The following is a 20,739-nucleotide window of genomic DNA, read 5'->3' as shown; positions in this document are numbered from 1 at the left end:
AATATAGAATGACAAGGACGCCCCTGATCTGGCACACTGGAAGGGATGCCTGGACTGAGTCTATCAGGTCGATCTCAGTCCTCGGGGGGAGGCTTTGCTCTGGAGGAGGTGGGAATGGGGGGTGCGCTGGGGGAAGGGGTGGGGGGTAGGAAGGGGGAGAACAAGGTAATCTGTGGCTGTTATGTAGAACTGAATAGTATTGTAAAATAAAATAAAATATAATAATAATAATAATAAAAAATTAGCAGAAGGCAAAATGGAAAAGAAAGAAAGAAAGAAAAAAGAAAGCAGCTGAGCTAGCCAAGAGGAGCAAGCCAGTAAGCAGCACCCCTCCATGGCCTCTGCATCAGCTCCTACCTCCAGGTTCCTGCCCTGCTTGAGTTCCTGTCCTGACTTCCTTAGGTGATAAAAAATGATATGGAAGTGTAACCCTTTCCTCCTTGATTGCTTTCAGTCATGGTGTTTCATCACAGCAATAGTAACCCTAACTAAGACACTTCCCCTGGAGCTAGAGTTACAGACAGCTGTGAGCCACCCTACCTGGGAACCAAACTCAGGTCTTCTGCATGAGCACTAGGAGCTCTTGATGAGCCATCTTTCAAGCCCTCTGAAATGGTGCTTTTCAAACATTTATCTACTTATTTAGCACAACTCTTATGAATAGATTGCTCCCAAACCAATGACCTCCATAATTAGATGTGTAAGTGCACGATTTCATTTAAGTGAAGGGTCTGTTATTGCTCAAGCCGTTATCAGTATTTGACACATGCAGAGATACATAAAGAAGGAAGAACACTTACTTAAGCTACAAGCTGAACAGATCTTGTAAGATTTAATTAAACAATTTTTGACTGGCTAAACAACAACAAAAAAAATCAAAGTAAGATCCTAAACAATAACAACGACAAAGTGCCATTAAAACTTCTCAATATTTTTATTAAACTAGCCCTAAATTCATTGATCAATTTAGGCAGTTGACTCTTCACAAGTTGTCGTTTTTGTCATTTTTAAATCCTTGTTGAATTAAAGTACTGTTTGTTGCTTTTACATTTCACAGTCAACTTAAGGCAGGGGGTGGTAACAAACACACATATACACAAACTCTCACACAGATAAACACACACAGTGGAGGGAAGAGAAGGCCCAAAGCTACCACTTTGGGGTAGGAGCTATGCACAGGAAGAGACTCAGAGCCTGAGGAAGCAGAGAAGATAGAGAAGAAACAAGGCATGTGGGAGCTGGGGGGCGGGGCTGGGCCTGGCCACCATGTTTCTGTCTGCAGCAGAGGAAGGAGCAGCTCAGATGATGGGCAGTGGATGACAGGTGGGCAGGGACATTCCACACATCAGGGAAATGAGCAAAGATCCGTGCAAGTGGTCTCTAAAATCTCTATGGTATCCATGATTGTTTTAATAGACAGATAGATGATGGTGATAGATAGATGATAGATGATAGATAGATAGATAGATAGATAGATAGATAGATAGACAGATAGATAGATGATGATAGATAGATGATATATATATATATATATATATATATATATATATATATATATATATATATATGTATGTAGGTAGGTAGGTAGATATGTAGGTGGATGGGTGGATGGGTGGGTGGATGGATGGCTGGATGGATGATAGATATTATAGGAAAAGAGGGCAAAGAGCTCATTGGAATCCAGGAAGAAGAGAGAATGAGGTCCCATTTACTCCCCAGGCAAAGTTCAGGGAAATTCCTCTTTAAGAATCTTTATTAACCTCCCAACACAATGGAAGTTCACCATTCCTCAAAATGAAATGAGTTTCAAGGTCGATTTCTCTGTGTTTTGCAACCAAAGAATATAGTGTCTTCAGCAACAGGGTCTTGCTGTCTGCTTCTGGTGGGCAATCAAGAGCCTGTGTGGTTTTGGAAGCCTCTAGGGCCTCACTGAGCAATAGCTCATTGGGGAAATATCCAGTTATTGGCTGAGTTTTTCATTTAATAGATCATGCTTCTGAAAGCATCATTCTCAAGCCATGTGGAATGCCTCATTCAAAATCCTTTGTAACATTGCATCTATGAATTAGCTTAAATTTTAAAATAAAACAATGATACTACCTTTAAAGAAAACTTACTGGTTTTCAGGAAACTTTCCCACAAATCTTTAGTTTTGCTTAACCCTCCCCCTCCCCCTTCCTTTCTGTCACCCATGCCCACATCACCCACCTAAACCTTAATCCTCCAGTATTCCCCTCACCCTTTCATATCACATGTATTTAACTATCCCATCTTATTATATTTTATATTTGAGTTGCAATATCATGTGTTTCTATATAGCTTTTTCATGCATACTTCATGTGCAAGCTGTTGGGGGAGCTGTAATCATCTCTCCTTGGCAGATGCCCATGGGTGTGGCATTTCTGTCTTCTTGAAGTCTCCAATGCAATCCAGAGCTCACTTCCATAGCTTAATGCAATGGCCTGCTAGGTTCTCCATGTAGGAATTCCCCTGTCATATGCTACCAAGCCTCAGTGGCTCTCTGGAATCATGGAAGATCCCCACTCCGTGCTACCAACTTTCTTACTCGCTTCTCTTCTGCTGTGATGTAACCTTATGACAAAGGCAATGTAGAAGAGTTTATTTGGGCTTATAGTTCAGGAGGGGTGAGAGTCCAAGCAGAGGCTTGGCAACTAAGGGAGGAAGCTGAGGGCTCACATCTTCAAATCACCAGCAGGAAGCAGAGAGAGCAAACTGAGAATGGTGTGAATCTTTCTAACTCCCACCTCCAGGGACACACTTCCTCCAGCAAGGCCACACCTTCCAAACATAACCGCTAACTCAGGGTCTACATGTTAATATTCTGAGACTGTGGGAGACATTCTTACTCAAACTACTACAGGCATCCCTGTTGAGATCTGAGCTATCACAAGCTAGAGGGGAAAGGACAGAGTCCTGGTGGCACCCCCAGTCGTGTGCTCTAGTCTCACAAACTTTGCAAACCAGTGAGCTCCCTGGCGGCTCCGGGACGTTTTCTCTGCAGTTTCCTTTTGCCTGTGAGAGAATCGTAGTGACACAGTCCACACTAATCACCAATGAGCCAACTCCGTCTTAGGGAGAATGCTCTGTCCAGAGTCATAGACCGCCTCAGAGCAAACAGAGTGAAGCTTCCCACAGTGGTGCTACAGTGGGTCTCAGCTTCCAAGTTCAAAGACACCAGCACCCTCCCTCTGGGCCCCGCTGGCCAGACCTCCCCCTCTGGGGTCATCTGCGGTCCATCACCCTGACGTTCTCTCCGTGGGGCTATGAAAGAATGAAAGTAATTCTGCTCTTTCTAGGGATCGTGGGCAAGTAGAAGTCTCAGCCTTGGCCTCTGACCCATCAGATCCAGGGCAGAACTTCCTGGGAGCAGATCCCACTCTGAGCTCCCAACCCCTTGCCTCCAGGAAGCTTGTGGGAGAAAACCATTCATCCAACCATTCATCCAACAGTTATCTTAAAACAGTTCCCAAGTACTGAGGCTTGAGGGCCAGAAAACACACAGCCACAGGTGATCAGGCAACCTCAAGCATCCTTGTTGCTGAGAAAGCAGGGAGCCATCTGCAGACTCAGCAGAAGGCACTGGTGACATGTGGTTGAGCATCCACAGAACCCTCAGGGAGTCTCTGCCCTCCCCTCCCTCACCTGCACCTGATCTCTGACCTCCACAGACATTGTTGGAATTCCATTAGCCCAAAGCATGGCCAATTGGAGGCTGATTTTATATTTGAATATTCTCTCCTGTTCCCTCCTGATGGATTTCCTCCATCTGTGTTTATGGGGTTAATTATCTGGTGAGATTCACATTTATGGGTTTTTTTTTTTACCTGTTTTTTATTTTTCTCACCTGTGTATTTTACTGCCTCTTGTCTGCCTGCTTTTAGGTGAATAACTGAAGTTTTCTTCTCAGATATTCTTCAGTGCTATAATTGTTGCATCACCTTTACTTCCACATATATGTGCATACAACCTCTCTCTCTCTCTCTCTCTCTCTCTCTCTCTCTCTCTCTCTCTCTCTCTCTCTCTCTCTGTCTGTCTGTCTTCCTTTTCTCTTGCCAACATTCACAACCGACTCATTGTGACCATCTTTTCCTTTAAATCCTTGTACATACTTACACGGATGCTTTACAGTCCTCACGACACCACAACTTTAGCTTCTAACACTGGCTTCTTTCTGTTCTGTGAGTGATGGTTTGTTTCTAACACGTGTCCACAACTGTCTGATCATCATAGGCATGGAGGGCTCTTGTCTTAGAGACCTGTTCAGAGACGCTCTCTCTCAGAGGTGGTGGACCGCAGCCGCTGCCCTCGTGGGTGGCAGTTTTCCTGTCATCCTTGCGGCTCTTTTACTTTCTGTCTCTTCCCCTCGTTCAGAAGTTTGCTTGCTGGGAACTGTACCCCAAAACTTCACGCACCACGAGGCTGCAGGTGTCTGCACGAGCTCCGTCCATTTCCTCTTGAACAAGTTGGAAAGTGCCCTGGACAAGAAGCCATGCAAAATCCATCCCTTTAAGTGACCCTCTAAGTCTTTGGTGACCCAACAACATCGACTTGATCGATCATGTATCACATCTGCTCACCAGGAAGTATGGCTGCATTTCATTCCTCGAGTGTCAGGATTCTGAATTGAGCTAGCCCTTTGAAGGAAGAACTGGAAAGGTCCATCGGGAACTTGCTTCTCTGGTTGGTCAAAATTTTAATCCAGTGAGTCCCTCGGGGACCTTGGAGGTTACAGTTTCATCTCTCACCTTTCTCCAGTTTGAATTCATGGTCTTCTCATGGGCGGCTCCCGGGGTCCTCTGGACTCACCGCCCTTTCCCATTGCTGTGTCTCCCTGGCCTTTGTCTCAAACCTGACTTATCACCCTTGCGACACTAACACATTCAGAGTCTCCTGACTTCATAACGCCTACTTGGACCATCAGCAGATTCAAATGTTCCTCTTGGGTTTGGACCTTACAGAGGGGGTCACAGGGTCTGTGCACGATCTGCTGTCCCCAGGCTCCCTTATCGGGCAGCAAACTGTGTGGGGAACAGTTCCTGGTGACTGTGACTCAGCACACTTGTTCCCCAGCAGCACTGTTTCCTTGTCTGTGTGGGGAGGTGGCTGAGCCCCAGCTTGGGTTTCCTGGGTCCCCCGCAGGTGTGCTCAGGTTTGGCCAAGGGACTGTCAGGACAAGCCCAAAGATGAAACAGCAAGCTTACTTTTTGTCTCCTGGGAGGAAACTCTCAAACACTGGCAGTCTCTCCAGATGTGAGAATTGTGCTGTATACTGTTGTTTGTGGAACTGTTCTCAGAAAACAAACAAACAAAAGCCCTCAGCTAAGAGCCCCAGGGACTGTTAGAGCCAACTCCACAGCAGCAAGGAAAAGACATGGGGCTGCAAAGCACTGTGTGGTTCTTCGGATTTCAGGACCTCTGAGGATGGACCTTTCCCAACGGGGTCAAGCTGCTCTTACCCACCCCTCCCTGTGCACACACAGCCTCACCTGCAGCAGACTTACAACCCCTGGATTTGGGGTGACTAGCATGGATCCTGGAACAGAGGCCCCACCATCCACAGAGTAACCGCTGTCCTCGTTATCCTATAACGAGGCACTTCCAGGAGAAGGAAGCATATGCGCTCACATAATGACATCCATTGTGTGACACACAACAGTGGGTGCAGGTGGTTCACATCCAGCCGCAGATGCACCTAGCCACTTAGCAGAGCTATATAGAAAGTCACACTGGGGTGGCATTAAGGGACAACCCTTTGCCTACATCTGTAGCAGGGAAGAGCTTACCCCTCCCGGCTCTTGCTGCAGAGATGAAGTGTCTTTTTATTCAGGTCAGTGTAAACTCCCGTCTCTACTGGTCTCCTGTGACAGCCTTGAGGGGACAGCAGCGGTACAGCTGTCGGAGGATGCAACGGAGGACGCAACTCTCTGCCCCATCGTTTGCAGTTATAAATGGCGCTATCAATCCGAGAGCCCGAGCTTGGGATCTCTGGGCACTTACACACTGAGCAAGCTCCAAGAACAAGAAACAAGGCAATAAAAGTGATGAAGACCACAATCCACTCCCCCTCCGCCCTCCTGGCCCCTTGTCAGCCAACTAAAAGGCAGTTCCTGGCTGAGAGTGCAATTCTTGTCAACGCTTTTCAAATTTTAATCTATTTTACAGAAAATCATCTTTAAAGTATCATGAGGAATTTCATTATAAGAAATAAAAGAAATCTTTAAACTGTGCTTTAGGGAGAAATAGACCTCCATAGCCTTCAAACAGTGACCAGAAAACCAAATGCCCATGTCTGAGCTTATTTATTTATTTATTTATTTATTTATTTATTTATTTATTTATTTATTTATTTATTTATTTATTGTTTCATTGTTTTTTGGGGTCAGGAGAACTGTTCTCACTTAGATTTAAAAAGACTTCTTCAGCCCTTGAGAAATATAGGGGTGGGTGTAACATAACCCAAGTATTGTTTCCTGTGTGGTTTTCCCATGGCTGATTTAACCCTCAAACAGTAAAAGGATTACAATTTTTAATTAAGGGTCACAAAGTCCTTGAATTAAGATTTGACTTTGGGGGCCGGAGAGATGGCTGAGTGTTTGAGTGTGCTTGTTACTCTTCCAGAGGACTTGAGTTCAGTTCCCAGCACCCACCTCAGGCAGTCGCAACTGTCTGGAACTATAGCTCCAAGGGACCTGACACCCTCCTGTGGCCTTTGCAGGCACCTATATGCACAGACCCACACACATACATGTTTTGTTTTTTTTTAAAGACTAGAGTTATTTCAACCTAAAAACTATAAATACTAGTAATTTTTCTATTTAATTTATAGACGGTATTATAATCGGTCACTATTCTAGAAGAAAATGTGGAGCTAAATGAAGTTCTGTCAATACTCTACAAGGCAAATGGAGTGAAACCACAGAGGCCATCGGCAAACGGCATCACCTGAGAAAATGATGTTAGTGGACAATATTCCATGAATATCTGCCATACCTCTGCACCGCGCTGTTTGCTTCTCAGGATTTCAACAATCACATCAGAGAGCTGCTACGTGCATCACTATTTTAATAAGAGAAACGAGGCCTTCAATTTTAAGGCATTTGTCAGAAGTTGTGAATAGAAAGTGAAACCCATATGCGCTTACGGAACACACTAGTGTTTGTCCGGAGCCTTTTAAGTCTTCTTGACTCTTCCACTGAATCCTCCTTCCCTACTGATGTGCAGGTTGAGCTTTAGATTTCTTCTGACTTGGGTACCACAGGGCAATAAATGGAAAGATGACTGCCATTGAAAAGAGTCTGTTGCTCAAGATTCCCCAAAGGAGAGGACACCTGATGGGATTAATCCACAGAGTCTATTTAATGATCAAAGGAATTTATTTGGGGCAGAGGGCAGGGTAAACTCACAACCACAGGAGATTTATCAGTGTCTGGGAAAGCTGAGCTATGTCCTACGCTGAACGGCTTGGTCCAAGATCTCAGCATCCAAAACCACGAGGTAGCCAAGAGAGGGGTTTAGTGCATCCCAGGTCTTAAGGGTCCCTGGTGGCCACGCCCCAGGGGCGGGTACCTCAAGATCGCAGGCAGGAGTAACAGATACACTGCCTGATGGGGGGGGCAGTGCTTCAGGGCACGGCTCACACAGCCACCCACTACAGACACCCACACCGTGGGAAACACGTGGAGAAGCACAAGGGACCTTCAGGAGGAGGGAGGAGGAGGGAGAGCTGGGGCAGAAAGATTTGGGGGAAGGAATGAGCAAGGAACAGTGGCCAGAGCTGGCAGGCGCAGGGCACTGGATGGGGACCCCTGCAGTGGGCTTTGGAGTACAGAGATATCTCTGACTGTCTGGTACCTGGTCCTGATGTGACTCAGCTGGAGAAAACTTGCCTCCTGCATTAAAAGAACCAGAGAGAGGAGGTGGTTCAGCCTTTGGACACTGGGCTGGCTCCTTTGCTCCAGGGCAAGCTTCAGTCTCTTTAGAACTTGTCTAATCCTGGGAGGGCCGGTCCCTTCTCCGTCTCTCAACTCCCTGCCCCTAGTCAAGGCCAGATGACAGAGCATCAAGAATACAGTTCTTGTTCATTATAAATAATAAATAAATGTTGTTAGTCTTGAAAAAAAGAAACAGACAATAAGAAAACCCAGTGAGCCCACAATTTAACAAGAGTAAAACGAAGGCGCCTTGGTTCTGTGACTACATGACCCATGAACACAGACTTAGCTTATCACGAAGCTATCATCTTGCTGTAACCGTCCTAGCGGGAAAGAAGATGCCTTAAGCTTCAGTGATGGGGTCACTGGTACGCTGGCCCCACTCAAGCAAATGACCCCCCACCCAAGCTCGTAGAAGCAGCCCTAATTAAATGCAGTGGGTTAGACACAAATACAGAGTGACTTGAAAACAAGAAGGGGGCTTGGGAGAAGAGGTGGTGTCTTTATAGCTGGGAATGCTGGGGGGTCGGGGGTGGGGCTCTGCGGGCCACGGGAAGCGTGGGCTGCCTCGGAGTCTGGCCACAGATGGAGGCTGCAAAGACTAGTGCATACCCTGGGCTGTCGGGCTCCACCCATTGGGTACCACTTGAAACAAGAACCACAAAGGGGTATGTGTGTGTATGTGTGCATGGGTGCATGGGTGCGTGCGTGCGTGCGTGCGTGCGTGCGTGCGTGTGTGTGTGTGTGTGTGTGTGTGTGTGTGTGTGTGTGTATTAAGGGGTGCTATGGGAAATAGACTAGACTCACAGATACAGAACAAGGTATATCCAGTTACAAAGTCCTTCCGTGTTGCCCAAGGGAGCTGGGGACCAACCACATGCTGCTTCGTGTAGCCTGACCTGGTCTTCACCATCCAGGAGACAGCATGACCCCCCCCCTCCTCTCCTCTAAAGCAGTCACATACACAGACAAGAAACCACACCCCAAGGCTTGAACCCCAAATCTACTGGCGGAACAAATTCCCACAACAAGGTGGGAGGGAGAGGGGGGATAAAGAAGGATGGGAGGGAGAGACTTTGATCAGAGAATGTTACGTGTATGTATGAACTTATAAAAGAATAAATTTTGAAAGCATATTTAAAATGGCGCTTGTGTCCCTCCCTTTGGCTACCAATCTATTGAAAAACAATGAGCCCCCAAGGAATTGACATTTCCCCAGGAGTCTCTCACCAGGAAAAGGAAAAGCAAAACTTTGGTGCCAGACAAGAGGAAGTTGACTCCCAAGAGAGATGTCACATGGCTCTGAAAACTTGTCAGACCGTTTTGCTGGAGATGGAGAGACTGAGGCTAAGGCAGTGATGGTGGACAGAACCACACCTTGACCAGGACAGCTTAGTTATGTATGCCGCTTGCCCACTGTTTAACCTGGACATGTCCAGACCGCAAAGATGGATGCCAGGGTCGCTGGGCCGCTCTGCTGCTGTTCTCACGGTAGGTATTCTCTGCTTTTCACTGTTGTTTTCTCTTCAGGTGAGCTATGGAGGATGGGTGGCCAGGCCCAGCTTCTTAGAGATGCCTAGACTTGACCTCTGATGCTAAAAACAATGGTAAAATCACCATGGCTGTGGGTCAAGATCTGACACAATGGTGGGGTGCCCTCTACTCACTCCTGTTGGGGTACACTGGCATGTAGAAACAGCATAGTCTTAGCTGGGGCTCTGCATGCTTCCAGACTCACAAAGCATTTGCAGGATTCAGCTCCTTATGACTATAAAAGTCACCATGCCAGTCACAGTCATGGTAGCTCATGACCACTGAGTGTAACACAAATTGCTAAACAGTCTTGTTAATTAAAAAACCCAGAGCCAGATACTGGGGTGAAAGCTGAAAGATCAGAGAAATAGAACAAGTCACAGCCAACCTCATCTCACCTCAGCCTCCAGAGCAAGACTTCCTGTTTCCTCACACCTTGCACACCTTTCTATGTCCTGCCATACTACTTCCTGGGATTAAAGGCGTGTGTGCTTCCCAAGCAAAGGCATGAGATCTCAAGTGTTGGGATTAAAGGCTTGTGCCACCACACCTGGCTCTGTTCCCAGTGTGGCCTTGAACTCACAGAGATCCAGACGAATCTCTGCCTGCCTCCTGAGTGATAAGATTAAAGGTGTGAGCCGGGCGTGGTGGCGCACGCCTTTAATCCCAGCACTCGGGAGGCAGAGCCAGGCGGATCTCTGTGAGTTCGAGGCCAGCCTGGGCTACCAAGTGAGCTCCAGGAAAGGCGCAAAGCTACACAGGGAAACCCTGTCTCGAAAAAACAAAAAAAACAAAAAAAACAAAAAAAAAAAAAAAAAGATTAAAGGTGTGTGCCACCATGCTTGACCTCCATGTCTAATTTGGTGGCTGACTATTCTCTGATCCCCAGATAAGTTTTATTGGGGTGCACAAATAAAATATCACTATGACTGAGATAAACTGATCAAGTATGGCTGCTTGCTTTGTCCAGGCCATCAGAACATGGCTCTCTCTGATGTCCATCTCAGACTTCAATACCAGAGGAGCACACCTGACTGGGTCAGGTCCACTAAAGGAGGTCTTTCTTCCCATGACCTGTTTAGGGACCTTAATCTAGCCACATAAATCCCTGTACCGTGTAGAACATAGTCACAGAAGTCATGCCTTATCCTGCCCACAGCTCTTATCCCCACTCTAGGAGAAGTTGTTCAAGGTCACAGCCAGGTTGGAACTCTGCCTATCCCAGATGAAAATTATACCTCTCTGGACAACACTGAAAACAAGCTGTCTGCAAAGCTTTCTCTTTTCCATCTGGAATGTTTTCTGTGTTTGAAATGGATCTGGTTGTTGAAAGCAAGGATCTGCTAACATATGGCTTCCCAGCAAAGAGAATGGGCACTCTGAAAGTTAACTAACTCTTGACTTAACCTGGGATCTACTCAACTCTTGACTCATCTCTGGCTCTAATCTGAGGACCACCGGTAACACAGATATCCCAGAAGGCGCTTGCAGTTAATACAATGGCCTGGTGTGTGTGAGCCTCATCACCTTAGGGTTCTTGTTGTAGGGAAGCCGGGTGCTGAGGGTGCTCGACATAATGGAGCAAACGTGTTCAGCACACAAAAGAGTGATGTCTGAGGAGAGTACCTCTTGCCTAGGCCCCTTCCTGGCTCCAGGCATGCTCTCCTAACTTCTACACACCGTCCGAGCTTTGGGTCTTCAGTGCTTCAGTAGCTAGCTGGATGCTAGAAAATGTTAACGATGACAAGAATGGAACTCCAGGAGAAGGGACAGAAGATTTAGAATTTTCATTTTCTTGGTTGTTTATTTTAGCACTCAGGGCCTCCTTGTTAACGAGCATGTTCACCTACTGTGGCATGTTTTTTTAGGCTGTTTGTGGTAGGTCCTCTAAAGGGTCTCAGATGAGACAGAGAGAGCTTCCTGCCTAATAGACATTCCTGAAGAGCCCTTTCCAAATGGTTCCATCCTCCTCACTCCTACATTGAGCCAATGTGAGAGGCCATTTCATGGCTGATCCCCAAATATCTGGGAAATTTAGGTGAATGCTGGGTTTAGTCCAGAGGGTTTTGGTCAGGTCTGAATTTAAATTTAAATTTAATTCCAATCTTTATCAGTTCTAAAGTTATAGAGTAAGTCAGCAGTTCTCAGCAGAGGATTCTTTGGAGTTTGGATTGATTGAGTGGTGATTTTTTTTTTTTTAAATTGTGACAACAAGAGGTCACTGCTGGCATCTAGTGGTGGAGGCCTAGGATGCGTCTGCCATCTCACAGTGCTCTGGGTGGCCTCCAGGACCAAGAGTGTCAAACATCAATAGAGCTCAGGTTGTAAATCTGGAATCAACAAAACCCTTAGGCCAGTCCAGGCTGCGTGACTTCCATCAAGGACTTCCTGAATTCAGATACCCTCCTAGTTCCCTGTGCCCCTTCCAAACCAGGACAAGCACTTCCTTCTGACCCCGGTGACCTGCCCTGTGCAAAAATTCACCAGGCTGGACTGGAGGCCTGGGAATACAAAGCTGACCTTGATCCCTGGCCATGCTGATCCCTAGGGGTTCCGACTATTCACTATCCTCTGCAAGACTGAATTCTCCCTCACAGAGGTGAGCCTGAGAATCACAGGGTGACAGTGCTTTGTGCTTTCAGCAAAGTGAACTGATGTAAGGATCACACATAAAGAAAGGTAGCATGATAAGCTTCCTGACACTCTTTCCAATCTAAGACAGAAACCCGAAGCTTGAACCTAACGTGTCTTGCTCAGAAATAGCACTATCTTCTGCCTTTCTGTTAGGTATTTCTAGACCAAAGAAATAAATGAGAGAGAGAGAGAACACAAAGCATTTCCCTTTTTCTTGGGAAGGAGAGGAAGTTATAGATTGTGAAACCAATTGATTTAAACTGTTTCTCTTCCCTCACATTTCTGGGTTAGAGAAATTGGGCTTGCCTCCTTGTCCTCCGACCTTGGGTGCAGTTTAGTGGCTTTAGATCCAATTCAGCCAGATAAATGACTTATCAGCACTGTGTCCTTGAATGTATGACTTAGCTTCTGCCTCAGTTTCCCTATTTGTCAAGTGGAGATAGTAGTACTGCCTGCAGACAGGGTTTCTGTGATAACCAAGTGGGTAAATATTTATAAGGTGCGCAGAGTGGCGCGTGACCTCCAGGTGAAGTTGCCGGAGTGTCTGGATGTGTTCTGAGGTCTCTCCCTAGCTGAAGCACTAGGTGATTCAAGGGTGTGTTTTGGCTGTAGTGTTAACCGATTGAAAACTCACTCAGAGCCCAAATGCTGACCTTCAGCCAGCACCTGACTCAGAACCAGCACACTGTGTTTCCTCGGCTTGACTTCCTAAGTGGCGCATGCTTTTAAGCCATTTTCATCAATAAGGGCGAAATGGAGAGGTCTTTGCTTGCCCTGATTTTCTAGTTTTATTCAGTGGACTATAGCCTTTCTCATGGGGCCATTCGCCGCCCCAACTCCATGGTATATCAGCTTCTTTCCTGATCCCTTTCTCCTGCTTCTCTCAGGGGTAGAGAAAGTTGTTTGGGGTTGGGATTGCTGGTGACAGTCCTAGAAGGAATGTGGAGATGGTGAAATCTAACAACTCTATTCTGTCCCAGGAGACAAGGGCCCAGAGACGGCAGGTCTCACAGCTAGTCGGTCTGGAAGGCTTCAAACAGTCCCTTCATTCCCGGGTCCATCAAAGCCTGGGCTGCACAGAAAGGAGAAGCCTTGTCCACCAGCCACTCCTGCTCCCTTCCTGGTGAGAGAAGCATGGTCTCGGGCGACTCTGGGAAGAAAATATGACCTCCTTGCCCCCCTCGCCCCGCCCCCCACGGGTGTGGTCTGGGAATATGGTGACAGCTTCCTGTTCTCAATTATCCAGAACCAAGACCAAACCAAGCTGCTCATCCTTCCCTCCGGTCACGTGGTCCCCTAGCCTCTGCTAGTGGGAGGGGACAGGATCCGAGGTGGGCGTGTCTAGTTTCCACCTCCTGTCCTAGGGTAGTTCTTAGCAATGCTCTTTTACCCCCAGAGTGTCCCAGTTAGAGCAAAACCTCACACTCGTCGGATGCCTCATCAACCCCTCACAATGCAGTTGAGGAGAAGAGGGAGGTGTGGCTTCCTGTCCAGTGTGGATGTTCACATGGATCAGGAGTGAGAGTGGGTGGCTAGGTTGGCAGAATTAGAGCTCAATGACCTATGCCCTCACCTTGCTTTTCCTGAACAGTGCTAGCCTAAGGTGCAGCTAGGGTTGGACTGTGTGGCAGGGACATTGGGTAATTCTGGAGCAGGCACCCCAGGGCATGAGGACAGCAGGGCAGGCATTGTGGGGATAGGGAGCATGACCCGGATCCTTCACAGAGTAGAGAACAGGCGGAGGTGAGGGACAGCCCTGGACTTGAGGGCACAACGCTGGCCTTGGGAAGTCAACGTTTTTCGCTTTCATCGTCTGCAGGACGGTGTTGAGGAAGGACGGACGGACGGACGGACGGACCTTCGCAGTGTTGGGAGGAAGGCTAGGGACAAGGTGTACTTCATGACTTGTCTGCTCCACTGTGTGGTCCCTTAGTATCATCCCTGCATGGCAGCCTGTGTCATCTGTCACTGTGTCATCATGTCACTGTGCCACCAACGGCCTGACACCGCAGAGACCAGTGCACTGCAGGTCCCACAGCTGAAGCTGGACCCCAGCCCTGTGTGATCCTTCAGGAGTCACCAGGGTCCTTCCCAGGGCCCGACATCCAGGGGCTCTTGCACACCGCCACTTTACTGAAAGAACACTTGAAGCAGCGTCGATGGAAGCGGGCCACCACACAGTGAGCATGAGGCAGACACCTCCTGCCATGTGTCCACTTAGAACGACTGCAGTCATGGGGCGGATGAGGCTCCGGGCAGGGGAAAGCTTCAGCCATCTGCTGCTCTGGAGATTTACATTTACAGAAACCTGTGTGAGGAAAGGAGCCGAAGTCCGGCGGGACGAGTGTGTGAAGACAAGCCAACAAACAACTCACCAGGAGGGAGGCAGGAGTCAAGTAAGCATCTCCAGACCCTGCAGGAAGGCTTAAATATTGGACTCAGATGAGTTTTTCCTGGAGGCTAAGATACAATGTCACACTGCCTTCAAATGTAAGTCATTCATTAATGGGTGGGCACCACCTCCCTCTCTGAGGACAGGGAAGTCATCTCAACCTCTATGTGGTATCCTCTCTCTCCTTAGCTTAGGGACTGGTTACTGTCTTACTGGGCCTGGTGAGTACACAGAAATGGCCATCTGGGCCATGGGTGCTACCGAGAGCTGGAACCTCCTTGGCTGGTGTGTGTCCTCCAGCAGAGCAGCTACTGGTGAGTGAATTCAATGGACCAGGACCACTTGGGGTGAATGTCATGCCAAAGGACTGTCTGTCTGCTTGCCTTGAGGCATGCTAGGGGTAAGGAGACTGGGAATCTCTCAGGCAGCTGAGGAACCCCGTGAGGGCAAGGGTAGGAGCTACATGGTAGGGAACTGTCTGGTTGTTGTGGAATCAGGTGTGTGTACACCAGCTTCAGGACTGGAGATGACCAGAGGGGATGAAGTTTCCTCTAGCTCAACATCGAGATGCACATATTGATAGAAAGTGTGATACACATTAACAGGATGTGCAAAGCACTCACCTTGTACTATGCAGTGTGTTTCTGTTGTGTGCAGATGGAGCAGGTAATTTGTTACCCGTGCAGCATATTACTAGAGTGATGTATTATTAATATAATATAAAAATGTGTCTGTGTTATCATGCTGTTGCTGTAATGTGGGGGGTCGATGATACAGTATGTCATGCTCACCACTGTGATATGTAGTGTGAGTGTATTGAGTATAATACATAATGTGTTGCTCACATAAATACTTGCTGATACAGTATGCACTGTGCTGTCAATGTAATACCGTGTGTGTCAGTCAGTACTGTTATGGGTATAAGTATGATGTGTAATGTGTTCATGATGTGGTATAGAGGCTATAAATAATGTATACTGCGCATCATAGTGAAGTTAGTACTGACTGTCAACTTGACACCTGGGGGCAAGCATCTAGGCATGCCTGTGAGGGACTGATGGGATGGAGGTTAGCATCTGAGGATGTGAGTGATTAACTATATTTTTATTATTGAGACCCATCTCAACTCCCTAAATGGAGGATTCCAGACTATAGATGGAGACGTGGGCTGAGTGCTAGTGTGTATGCATCAATTCATTGCTCTCGGGTCTCAATTGTGGATGGAGGGCACGTCCACTTCTCTGAGGCCCCTGCCATTCTAACTTCCCTCTGCCATGACAGACTGTAACCCAAACTGTAAGCCAAATAAACCCTTTCTTATAAGTCACTTTTGTCAGGTTTTTGTTTTTGATTTTGTTTTCTTATCATAGCAACTGGAAAAGAAACTAAGAGACAGTATACATTTTTGGTATAGTATTCAAGGTATTATTAATGTCATATGTAATATATATTGATACAATATGTAACTGCCACTATAGTATACCATGGGTACTGACTTAATGGTTCATGCGTTAGTGTGGTGTTTGTTAACATAGTATGTAATACGTTAACACATGTGCAATGTGTCTTGATATAATGCGTGGCAGTGTACTAAAGCCACATGGAATTAGAGTAAATTGGATACTAATAGAACAGGAGTGAAGGCAAGGGTGGCCTTGACCAAAGCCTCGCTCAAACAACCTCTCTTGGCACAGGTCTTGTCTCAAGGTTGTTGTGTGCAAACAAAAATACAGGTCCAAAGTCTCAGGGAAGACCCGGACTTTCCACAGTCAAAGGGAAAGTCCACAGGAACCAACCAGGAGCCAAACACCACACACACACACACACACACACACACACACACACACACACACACTCACTCACACACACACACAGGTGCCCATGTGCTACACACACACACTCTCTCTTTCTCTCTCTCTCTCTCTCTCACACACACACACAGTTGCCCACATGCTACACACAAACACACAGACATACAGACACATGCACTCACACACACACACAGGTACCCACATGCTACACACACACACACACACACACACACACACACACAGACACATGCACACACTAAATAAATAGAAACTTTAAGAATATTTTAAAGGCTTTCGGAATTATGAATACTTTAAGTCTCTTTCAAAAGACGAGGTATTCTGTGTCTAAAAGCCAAACCCTGAAAGGACCTAGTCCCATCTATCAGAAGACTAAGAGTTTTAAGGGAATGGATGAAAGATACACAGATATACAGGTAGGCTGATAATCATAGATGACAGGTAACTAGGTAGATGACAGGTTAATGGTAAATGGATAATAGCTAGATGCATAGATGCCATAGAAAAGGTTCATAGGCATAGATCACAGTAGGTAGCTGAGAGAGGCAGATAAAGAGAGGATAGGTACATAGACAGGCAGAGTACACGGGTAATAGATTCACTCTGTCCATGTGCACATGTGCTGTGCTTCCTTCTCATCCGGGTTTTTCCATCTCAGCTGTGAACATGCCTGAGGACACTTCTGTGCTGTAAGCTGTCCTATTCATTGTAGCAGCATCTTTGGCCCTACCAGGTAGACACAGAAGCAGTGACAACCAAAAAGGTCCCGGGCATGCCAAGAGGCCCCTGTCAAATGCACAACCGCTCACAATTGAGAAGCCCATGTTCCGTTCTAATGGACAGCACAGCTGTAGACCCAGAAGGCCTTGGTCTTGGTTCTAATCTCGACTGTTAGCCTTGGCCTCAGCTGGGTTCACCCCTCTAGACCTCCTTGTCCTCATCTGGAGGACGGTTGTGGCTGCCCTAGCTCTACACCGTGCTTTTGCTTGGTGAGTTAAAACCAGGTAAATTCTGCTTCAGTTGCTGATACAGAGTCAGAGCTTCACTCCAGAGCCCCAGAGACACCAGATGGCAAGAGTGGAGGAGCTGTGCATGAACAAGAAGAACGGAGGAGGGAATGAGAGACGCTGACGTATACGTTGACTGCTAGCTAGAGACTCCATCCTTGGGGGTCACCATGTGAGAGCATTCATAAGGTGATGGCAGCTTCTTGACTCAGGACTAGATTTATGAAAACAGAGTGCTGCAGGAGCAAGACAGTGGTTAGCAGGGCATAAGATAGATGCCCCGCAGAGCTTGGCAAACAGTACACTCATTCTGTGCCAAAAGTTTCAGTTGCGTTTTACAATTAGCAGCTAAGGTTGAGCCCAGGCTCTCCAGATTGGTCCAGATCACCCCACTCTCTGGAGCGTGGGGTCTGTTGTTATCTCCCCAACCTACCCTTCCACCCCGACGTTGTTGAGTAGTAACAGATTCAAGCAGTTAAACAGCACTGATGTCAGTACGGCGGGTGGGAGGACAGGGTCCTGCCAGTTCATTCTCACCGCGAAACTGGAAAGCGTCAGAATGTGGGCTCACTTCCAGAGGATGGCTTTCTCTCTGTATCCTTTCGGTTTTGTAAGGGACCAGCATAGGTCTTGATGAACTCTGGGAGGTGAGAAAAGCATTCACTAGCCAGGAAGGCGACTTGGTTGGGAGTGGAGAAGCCATACTACCAGGTGGCCATCTTACCTTCAGGAGGGCTCAGGGATAGAGCGAAACAGACTGCCTTGTCTACAGGAGCTCTTAGTTTCAAGTGTAAACATGCACCCTTCTCCTGAGAGGAACAGGCAGGAAGTTAGAGGCTTGGGGAGTGTGGGTGAGTCAAAAACAAAAACAAAACAAAACAAAACAAAATAACAAAACAAAAACAAAAACTGGAGTTCCCAAGTCAAGCCCAGAGGTCGAACTTTTCCTCGAATATCCCATTCCTGGGAAGAATGAGGCACACGGGGAAGGTCGGTGTCACCATCTGGTCTCCAACTGACTTGGCAAGAAAAACGCAGCAGCAATGTTGGCCTTTAATACAACCAACCGCTGCTGGCTCACAGATGAAGATGAATTAAAAGGAGCCAAATTTTATAATTGTTGGTAAATCTGTTGATGATCAGCGTTGAAACTTCTATGACTCTTTTCTTCCCATCTATCACCATTTGTCATATTCTGTACCCTGTGTTTTGGGGGTGATGACCAGATGGAAATCAGGCTTCAGCCATTAAGCAGGTGAGAAACAGATGGCCGTGGCAAGAGAAAGACAGACGACTTCAGGGAGGACCATCCTTTCCTTCCCCAGCTCTAAGGCCCAGCCAGAATCAACTGATGGAGCTCCACATGGTCCCTATGTCACCATCAAGGACGGGTACATGCCACCTTTGTTTATCTGGGGAAGAAGGGTGAAAGGCGCCACAGCAAGGGGAGGTACAGATGTCCAGTAATGGTGTCCAGTGGATGTGCTTGCCATCAAACCTTGGACTGTAAGGAGAGGGAGGCCTGCGGAGTCTCCCATCTGTATTCATTATCTAGATTTTCTTGCCTGTTGTGTATAGAAAGGGAACTGGAGTCCTGCATAGGTAAGGGGCCTGCTTGAGATGCTCCGTGCCTTGCTCTTTTACATAACACCTCTTAACCAGCTCCAGCCAGGCAGCACTGGAAGAGGAGTGGCCACATGCCTTCAGGAGGGTGATGGCTCCGAGTCCTTTGTCTACAGAGAATTCTTGCTTTGCTGTACACAGTCCCTTGAGAATAAATATAGAAGTTCTTGAATGATCATAAAGCAAAAGCAAATTTTAATTCTGGTGTTACCATGAGAGCTCTTAGGAAGAAGGCCCCAGGCCCCAGACATCTGTATATCATGAAGTTGCCTCCCTCAGAGACAGTCATTGATTAAAATCTTCAAGATACTATTACTTAATGACCTCTCATCAGCGACTGCTTGGTAAGACCATACTTGGATTTTGTTTCTGAAATGCCAAACCGGAAGCCCAGCTCCCCCTGCTCTGCCACTCTGTCCCTGTTCCAGATGATGTCTCCCTCTATCATGGTATCTCTTTTATTGCTCTCCCACTCTGTCCCTGTTCCAAATTGACCATCCCATTCCCTTATGTTCTCATCCCCCATCCCCTACTCTCTATTGCCCAACCCCCTTGATCTCAGTTTACTCAGGGAGATCTCATCTATTTCCCCTTCCCAGGGCAATCCAGAGGCTTTGAATGTATGGCATTTTCAATGAACAAATAGAAACTATAATTAAAAAGAATCCTTCAAGCTTGAAATTGGCCCTGCAGTAACTCATTATGAATACAGATGTTGCTGCTGTATAGTAGTTGCTCAGGAAATACACACTTTATTAAAGTTGCATAAGCATATATTTCAAGAACTGGATGTAATTTAATTAATTTTCAGGCAAATCATTTCCATCTACTGGCTTGGTACCCAGGCCAAGGCTACCTGTATTCACTAGGTGAACCCTGTGATTTCACAATAGTCCCACAATGCCATGAGAGATGTTCAGCAGTTCCGCTTTGTAGCTGAGAACACTCATGTTAGGAGAGTATTCTCTCTTGCCTAAGATGGCAATTACTAAGTAGATAACCAACTTTTATTCAGGTCTACCTAGTTCCCTAGTCACCTTACCAGAACTGACTAAGTCATGGACCCCAGTGCAAAATGAAAACACAGGACTCTATGTTCAAACAATATTAAGACTTTCAAGATGGCCAAGGCATAATGTGAAAACAAGAACTGGGCATTTCTGAATGGGGTCCTTGGGCAATTGTCTAGGCATGGCCCTTTGTCCTATTAATCTGTCCATCAAGATGGATTCATTTCCTTAGTGAGTATGGAAATTATCTGTGAGAAGATTCTCCCCAAAGGACCTCCAGAAGACAGGTGCTTTAGTGACCATTAACAAATGTGTCAAATCTATACATTGTGCAGACACAAGAAAGGACTTTTCTCAAGGGTACAGCTCTAAGGGAAGGTGTCCGGCATGGCACTTCTCTCAGGTTCTGAGTGTTTTGGTGGTTTGCCTTCCTGTTTTGCTGACAGGTCAGGGTCTTGCCCAGTACAGTACCCACTGGCTACTCTCCTGCCTGGAAACCCAAAAAGGAAGATGAATAGAGTCCAGATGCATCTAAAAGTGGTTTTCTGGGAGCAGCAATGGACACAGGATGTTTGAAAAGCAGTTTCCTCTACAGACCTCCATCTCATTTCCTTAGGAGAACAGTGGGGTGATCTTGTTTTTATGGCTGAGCTCACCTTGAATTCCAGTGGAGGTTTCTTGGCATGCGGAGGGTGGTGGTGGTGGTGGTGGTGGTGGTGTGGTGGTGGTGGTGGTGGTGGTGGTGGTGGTGGTGGTGGT

At 46.9% G+C, this 20,739-nt stretch overlaps 1 long non-coding RNA gene across 1 annotated transcript; it reads left to right on the top strand.

Annotated features, from left to right (window-relative positions):
• Positions 1-13,568: 13,568 nt before the first annotated feature.
• LOC121821637 (uncharacterized) lies at positions 13,569-20,662 on the top strand. Its single transcript, XR_006062414.2, has 3 exons — positions 13,569-14,609; positions 14,701-14,825; positions 20,427-20,662. It is a non-coding gene; the product is annotated as an uncharacterized LOC121821637 (long non-coding RNA).
• The last annotated feature ends 77 nt before the right edge of the window (positions 20,663-20,739 follow it).

Source organism: Peromyscus maniculatus, chromosome 12 (genome assembly GCF_049852395.1).
Source record: "Peromyscus maniculatus bairdii isolate BWxNUB_F1_BW_parent chromosome 12, HU_Pman_BW_mat_3.1, whole genome shotgun sequence".
In the NCBI taxonomy this organism is placed as follows: Eukaryota; Metazoa; Chordata; class Mammalia; order Rodentia; family Cricetidae; genus Peromyscus; species Peromyscus maniculatus.
Note: the sequence above shows the minus strand (reverse complement) of the source record. Positions and strands in the feature narration are given on the sequence as shown.